General features: G+C 45.8%; 1 protein-coding gene across 4 annotated transcripts in view; it reads left to right on the top strand.

Annotated features, from left to right (window-relative positions):
- LOC116850789 (zinc finger protein chinmo) overlaps positions 1-8,490 on the top strand; it is a 74,738-nt gene that overhangs the window by 59,348 nt on the left and 6,900 nt on the right. The window lies entirely within an intron of this gene.

The following is an 8,490-nucleotide window of genomic DNA, read 5'->3' as shown; positions in this document are numbered from 1 at the left end:
CCGCTCTTCCGCGACAGAGCTTTATTACCATACTCCTCGCACCGGCAAGTACGAATAAAACAACGGGAGCACCGCGCTGCGTATTGCCGTTGCCCTCCGCCCACGCACAATGCGCGTAACCCTATCTTCGTTGGAAATCCTCCACCCTTTGCCGCGCCCTCGCCCTGGCCCTGGTTTTTCCACACAAAGGACATGAACGCTGCCCGATTGCGAGCGCGCCTTCTTTCTCTCTTTTTTTCTCTTATCGTAGCTGCATCGTGCGCGTGAGAAGAGAGAACCCGCAAGGTTCTCCAGCACAAGAGGAAGCGAGAAAGAATGAGAGAAAGAGAAAGAGAGCGCATACGGATTAGGTCAGACGACACGCGTGTGCGTACGCACGAGAGAGTGCGACGTGTGTACGCCTCATAGCGAACGAGCATTCATTCCTACTTCAATTCTTGCTCTAATAATCATGCCTTTGCAGCAGTCGCGATTATTCGTTATTTTAAGGTCATTCTGTTGGAATATCTCGTGCAATACGCGCGAACTGAATTTTATAAAAGTTACTATATAGAATTTTGCAACAGAGACGCATAGATCGACATTCCGCAATAATTCACTAAAAAGAATATGTGGACGTTTATTTGTTGGATATAAAGTTGATAACTTGTCCTAAGAAATGTACTTTATATCCCACAAATAAATTTTCTAGTATCTTTTTGCGGTGTACAAATTTTTCTTTCTTTTCAAATATCCTAGCAGAATTTATCATGTTTATAAAGACAAAAATTTGATTATATTAAAGCGAAGTTTAGTTTTCATGAACGAAATAAGGTGTTCTGGTTGGAAGGATATAAAATTTCTCTCTCTGGGTATATGTGTATGTATGTGATTCTTACGACCTAAATTTGATTCTAAGAATTAGAAATTCCATTACTTTCAACAAAAATACATTGGTTCGTTGATTATAACCAGATCTTCGTATTACTTAGCAAGATTGACCTTACAGACAGTATCTATACTTGCACATATTACTAAAAATACATAATGAAATTGAAAAAAATAAAAAAGAAACTATAATATATATTCTCCGTGTAGAGAATCCTGAAATCCCGAATTGCCAGTTGCCTGCAACCCGAAGGATCATTCGTGACTCGTAATTTTCGTTCGTGTAAGAAATTTGAAATATGCCAAGCAATACCGCGAACTTATCCCTCCCCCCGCTTTGTACCTATGATCATAATAAGGTCATACAGTTTAACGTGTCACGATAGTGACTGGTGTTCGTTGCCTCGGAACGTAACGCGTTTCATCGACATGCGTACGAAATACGTCCAGTCACATACAGGAAGTTTCATGTACGCGTTAGCCCTTGTCCACAACCTTGCTTTAACCTTACAGTCGTTGCACTATTTTTCGAACACGAGTCAATGCATGGAATCTTGAGAAATCCCAATGCAAAAAATTATTTTATATCTTTTATGTTGAAAACTCAAATATTTTCTTTGTTTAATTAGATTTTTAGGTTCATGTAAAATATGAGAAAAGACTGTTATGAATATAATATTCTCTTAAAGATCCTATGCGACGACTGTAGAGTTAAGACGTAAGCCGTAAGAAATTGATCAACCAGTCGATTATTCTTCTAAAAATCAATTTCTTACAGCTTACGTCTTAAAACAAGGTTGTGGGCAAGGGTTATGTCATAAAAAGGCAACGATTGAACGAAACGGGCGCATCTGTCACAAAATTGCACGCGCATGTATCGTAACCGCCGGATCATATACCGGCGTCATGATAAACAACGCTGCGACCTTTAGCTCGGAGCATTTCGCGAGCCTCATGGCCGCGTTGCGCGCGCGGCGTTTAACAACTTTTTAACACGGTTCCGTCCCGATGCACGAGGGGCAATAGAAATTAGGCCCGCCGCGGCGCTCACGCGCTTCATGCGTGTCGTTCGTGCACGACGACGCACCGCGCTGCGTCATTGCGTGTGCTTCGCGACGCGCACGCGGGATAGCGCCAGCTGCTGAACGCCCAGGCGCGTATATTTTCGTGCGCCAAGGTGGGGGTGGATCGCCAAATTGAGCGGGTGGCCGGGCGTGGGTGCAAAATTACTGCAGCACCACCAACGTCTCGCGACGCCCGGCGAATTCGTCGACGACGACGACGACAACAACAACAACGACGACGCGGCTTCTCGAGGTCTCTTCTATGCCGAATATCACGTAATACACACAAATCATTGTCTCCCCTCTCTGCTTCCCTCCCACCGCCGGCCCGCCGATCCGCTGCCTGTTATCGGAATTGCGCCGCGTTAAATGTGCAGTGTGTTTAATCAGCGTAAGAACATGCGAATAATATTGATACTATATGTCGCGGGCGTAACTCAAGCAAACGCGACTTTCGTCTCTTATCACTCATTCAGCGAACATTCGCAGTTGAGTCCGAAATCTCTATCGGATTATTGCGAATTGGAGATTATAATTCGATCGAACATCCCGTGCAAATCGCATCGAGATTGAGATTATTTCAGGAGTCTTTGACTCGTGGTTCACAATCTATAATATAGCAACTCAAGGCAATTCTTATTCAAATTAAGCGCATCATATTGTTGACCGCATGAGAATGACCAATACTTAATTGACCAATTCGAGATGTCGACTTTAAAAAATTGGGATTTTTCATTGAATATTTTATTAACACAGAATATTTTACTAACTTATGTTTTAATATATTAATTTTTTAAATAAACAGGTCTAGTTTATTCAATGTCTATATTTTAAATAGGCATTGAATAAATTAAATATATATACAAAAATAGTAAGTAAAATGTTTATTCATTTTTAGGTCGAACAATCAACAGCCTTTTTTTTATTATTTCTCAATATAAATTATTAGTCTAAGACTATATAAAAAGCACTTGTCTCTTATCACACAAATAATATGTAATAATAAAAAAAATTTATATTATTTCTTTTATTTTATGTAATAAATCGAGACAAATGGCACGCCTAGTCTACTTTCGGGATGCCTCTATAAAGAATCGACAATCGGGATGTTCCGCAAAATTCGGAACGGTTGGTCATCCCACATCCTCTCTCGACGGAATCCCCAGTCTCATGACGTGTCATGAACGAAAACCAGAGGAGCGCAAAAATCATTCACACGTACAGAATGTATGCACATTGCTATCGCAAGAGCGGCGAATACGCTTCTTTTGTCGAAGTGCTCGTTTTCGAAAGACTCGTCCGTGACGCGGAGAGATCAAACGTCGCGATGCTCGGGATTCCGAATTCCGCGTTCTCTTCGGCCACGGCGTGGCGTAGGGCGCCGGGCGTCTCTCGTCCGGGCCTACTCGCGCGGCTGCGTACCAATCAATAACGAATGCGTGCGTGCACGGCTGCGTGTGTGTGCGCGCGCGTGTGCACCCGCCGCGGCTGTGTGTGAGTGCACGTGCCGCCAAAACTCCGGTGGTCGCGCGCGAACTTCGCGTGCTGCGAACGACGAAGAGGAGAGCTCGAGCGCGAGTTTGCGCGCGCGTGTGCGTAGCGCAGAAAGAGAGAGAGAGAGAGAGAGAGAGAGAGAGAGAGAGAGAGAGAGGTGTGCGTGCAGAAGCCGCGTGAGAACGCTGCGCAACACAGCGAACACATTCTCCCGCACGGCGCGACGAACAAAGTAATCGCACGTCGCGTTGGAAAATTATGTCTACTATTTTCATCGCGGACACGCAGACGCGCTCGGGGACACGCAGCTTTTTCGGAACGAACGGCCTCACGAGGAAGCGACGAGCTTTCGTGGAAGCGCGCGCACGTAATCGGCGGACACACGAGCCGTGAATCGCGTCAATTTACGATATCCGACTTACGCGGACGTACAGATGTATTCGGCGAAATTTAATATTCTCTTGGCTGAAACGCTAAACTTTCTAGGATTCAGAATGTATTCTGAATAAATTTGATGCTTATGATGCACCATGTTGCTTTTTTTGCGGTTATATAAACCGGCGAAATACTTGAGTAACGTTTACTCGAACGCAATGTTTTTTTTTTTTGTAGCCCGATAACATTGTCAGCGCCGTTCGATCGATCGCGTCAGCGCGCTGTGATTCCGCGTAGAGTCCGTTCTCGAAATTAGTCATGCGACAGTAGATACGGATTCTTGCGGTCAGCCGAGTGAATTTCCTTCCCAATCTTCCGTGATTTATTCTGAGCTTAAAGCCGCGTCCCCGTACGGTTGCGCTCTTTCTCGCGTGAGTTTCTTCCTTTTAACATATTTATCTACCGCAACGTTGCGCGATAAACCAAGACGCATAATAACGCACGACAGTTTTCGGTCTTTCTTCGAACCTTTTATTAAACGTTCTTAGATCCTACTAAGCGCATGACATCGTCAACTCCGTGGTCAGATTATTATATTGTTTCAACAACACCGACTCACTCTTCATGACCCTTAGAAGGCCAAGCAGACCTTGACTCTTTATCCGAGCGGTATATCGCCACTTTCGGATCGTCACGTGTATTACGAAAACAAAAGCCAATGTTCCGAGAGATAGCGACGTTTCAATTTTTGACTGTACGCCCTGTTTTTATTTTTGACCACGTCAACGACCAATAACGTGAAAAATCACGAGCCCTCGCCATCTTCGCACTCGAAGGGCAAAGTCATCAGTCACATCGATGCGTCCGAACCAAAAGTGTTGTAGGGTTTTTCCCGTCATTATTTGAATTGAAAGGAGTACAAAATGCAGAACGAGCGTACCAATAAGAGGTATCGATTACTGATGCACAAAGTGCAAAGGTGTATCGTACCTGCAACCATAAGGACATTGCGATTTGTAGAGTCCCGGAAAGTAGACCGTTGTGCGGGTTATGGTTCACTCCGGTCTCCGAGGGGTTAAAAAGAGAAAGAGGAAGGGTGGGTGCGCCCCCGCTGTCCCTTGCAAAATCGATCGGAGGTGGCAAACACGGGGGGAGGCCTGGGGCTCCCTTGATTTCGGGTTGCAACGCACGCTGCCTGACATTGATTTTCCTCCATCTCGCCCTTCCTCCTCGCCCTCTTCTGCGCCCCCTATCTCACTCATTTTGGCCTCCTCTCTTCAGCCCCACCGGCATCGCGTTGTTGCCTTTGGTTTCGCCGTCTTTCTCGCTCTTATCGCCGCGTTCTCTTATCCTGCCGACTGGTCCGTCCCTTTGTCCCTCCTTCAGTCCCGGCCCCTCTCCCTCCGGCCCTCCCGCGCCTATTCCTCCGTACCTTCTCCGCGTTCCTCTTCCTCCCGGTTTACAACGAATGCTCGCCCGAGCGGCGACCGATTTGGCGCCACCGAACGAAATGTGTCAAGGCCTGGCGATCCACTGCGCCACACACGCTCTCTTGCGTACGCACACGCATCGTCTCTCCTCGTCTTTCCTCCCTCCCGGCGTTATCGTCACCGTTCACCGGCGAGAAGCGTCGCCGGGAGAACGGCGGTATTTAACCGTCCCTTCCATAGAGTGTACGACGAGCCGCCGGCATCGGGATTGCTGACTCGGGAGCTCAGTTCCGCGTAATGGAATTTGAGAGGAGAGAACATGAAAATTTTATTCACGCGCGAAATTGATTCTTTCGAGGAAATCTAGATGATACCAGCAAGCATGCGCTCCCTCAGTATCTCATACACCACAAGAGGCATCTAGTCTGTTTTTTTTTGTTGCATCCTCCGCATCAGCTTGCTTTCTTCTTTTCTCTTTTTTCTTAACAAGTTTTAACGGGGAGAATTTTGTAGTAAAAATTGTTATAGAATTTTATTATTAAGGGACCAATCGACTCACAGTCAATCAAATTTCACAGTAATTGAATATCCTTTCATACTGTCTAAATTTCGTGGAGGGAGATTTCACTGCAAAAGTGACTATTGACGCACTCGAATTCAAGGAATTTTCTACTTATATAGAGTGAATTGATGATGTTTTACCATCACAGAAACATATTCACTTTAATCTAAAACCCACTCATGTTGAATCAGAATCTACCATAAACTTGAGTGAGTAAGTCTTCATACTTGCAATTTCGAGTAAAAATTTCAAGAAATTTGCAGAGTATTATTTATATTTCAGGAATTGAAATGTACTATTAAAAAATTTGCTATTTTCTTAGCAATTTACTGTTCCTTAGCAAGATAGATCTTACCCGACAGTTTATTCCTGCACTTCTTCACTAAGAGAAAAATCTAGGAAATAGTAAATATGTATTCGGTAAGTGTTAATATTTACTTGAATCTAAATTTTCTTTCAAGATATAAAACAGAATAGATATCACATATATAGAAACAATTTCTTTCATAAGAAAAGTTAAGATTTCCTTAAGGTTTCAAGAAAATGTATATCTTCTTATTTGAAAACTATTTTGTATTAGTATGACTAAATGTTATTGGTACCCGCCGAATAAATATTTACAATTTTATTTTAGGCGCTTTTTCTCTCGGCGTAGAAACGTAGTGAAAAATTGAAAAGAATTATATGAAAAAAAAGCAATATTCTCTCCGCGTAGATCTGCTTCTGTTTAAGTTCCGCAAGTGTACATTAGTCCAACGAAAAAGAGCAGAATCATCGTTACCTCCGAAATTTTCGAGCCGCTCGAAATTGCGAGCGATATCATCTCTCTCGCTTGACCCCAGGTCGCTATTTTCCTAGTCCGCTCACGCGCGCATCGGCGCGTAAGATATCGCGGAGTGGAGAGAAACGAGATCGCGCATTACGCGTCCGGCAGGGCACGAAAACGAGGGCCAAGAGTAGACGACGGGCAGAGCCGTTCTCTGATAACGGCGATATGCGCGCACGGCCGCGATCGATCGCAGCAAGTGGGCGCGCGTTGCGGTAGGGCTGTGTATCCGTTGTGTTACGCGTTTCTTCGCTTTACACGTTTGTTCGATCCATTCAGCCGAAAAGGGAAAAAAAGGGTCAGGTCGTCGTGGTCGATGGCAGAGGGGTGGGGAAGACCTTGGCGGCGGCGGTTGCTGCTGCGTTTCGTAACTTAACCTTTCCATTTTGCCCCCTCCTCCTTCTCCTCCTCCTCCTCCTCCTTCGCCACCTCTTTCCCATCCTTACCCGCCCACACCCGCGGGCCTCCGATATCTTTTTCCTCCTCCTCTGACTCCACTTTCCTCTTGGGCCCTTCGGTCAAACACGCACGATTCCTCCGAGAATCGAAGGCCGGCTCGAGATTGCCACCATATTTTCCTTCGCTGTCCAGACCATCGACTTTGCTCGATCGCGACTTCCCCGCTCGCGATCATCTCGCTCAAGAACATCACGATCACTCGAGGCGCCTGCGCAAGCGCAGGGGATTGATTCGATTTAATTATTTTCCGGAGAGCGTACTTTAGTCTTTTAATAACACGTGAGACGCAGAGAGGGTGGTAGGATGAAAGGAACAAAATCGGAAGATTCGCGACGAGTCGGGCGACTCTCCATCGAAATGGTGTACGCGTTGCTCTCCTCGAGCTTCTTCGTCGAACCTCGTCGAGCGGCTTCGCGCGGAACGGAATTCGCTTCCGAGCAAATTTTCGGGCCTCTCGCGCTCGCTCCCTCTCGTACCTTAAAACACTCGAGTTATGTCTGGTAATCATCGATAAACACGAGACCCGAGGATCGGCGATTTCTTGGGCGGCGCAGATGGCGCGGTGCCTTTCCCAGAAGCGGTCGTTCCCGCTTCCTGGCCGGCACCGTTTTGCGTTTCTGCATGTCTCAGGGGCGTACCCACCCCGCAGCCTCGTCCCTTCCTCCCCCTGATGAGAATACCTCTTTTCTAGCTCGTTTCCTCACTCCCTTCCCCGTCCTCTCTTCCTTTCCCTTCCTCCTTCTCTCTTCGTCTTTCCTATTACTTTGGAGCTGGCCGCTCCTTCTCCCTTTCTCTCTCGCTCTTTTCCGGCGCGCGTCTTCGCGCGTACGCGCCTTTGTTCCGGCGCGGGTCCTTTGTGAATTTCATAGTCAGCTGCACGAGATCGAGCCCCGCGGCCTCGTTTACGTTTTCTAGGATGCCGCGGCCCTCTATTTTTAGGTGCTGCTCACCGCCGTCGCCGAAAGGCCGGCGCGCGATTCCGCACGTAAGGCGCGTAAACCCTCGCGCGTGCTTCGCCGCGATCTGTATCGTCACTCGCTCGTATTTTCGCGCGAGCATTTAACGATAAGTTGACTGCACGATTCTCGCGGCGAAATGACGTCAAATACAATTCTCGTAATAGAAAAATCATTATCAAAGCCGACGTTAGTTCGGCAGAATACGTGGTCGCAACATGCCTTCCCCGGATATGACGAAAAATAATTAACTATATGAAAAGAATATTATAGTTTTCTTTTTTTCATATAAATTCTTTTTAGTTTTACTATGTTTCTAATAGTGTATAGGTACAGACTCTCAGTAAAGTCTATCTTGCTAAGAAACAGAAAATTTCGCTACAATTCTATTTATTAATATTTCGTTAGAAATATAGCAAATTTGTTAACAGCACATTTCAGCTTTCAAATATAAATA

Source organism: Odontomachus brunneus, unplaced genomic scaffold (genome assembly GCF_010583005.1).
Source record: "Odontomachus brunneus isolate Ranch 3 - 2012 unplaced genomic scaffold, Obru_v1 Obru_scaffold_156, whole genome shotgun sequence".
Taxonomy (NCBI): Eukaryota; Metazoa; Arthropoda; class Insecta; order Hymenoptera; family Formicidae; genus Odontomachus; species Odontomachus brunneus.
This window is presented reverse-complemented; position numbering and strand designations above follow the sequence as displayed.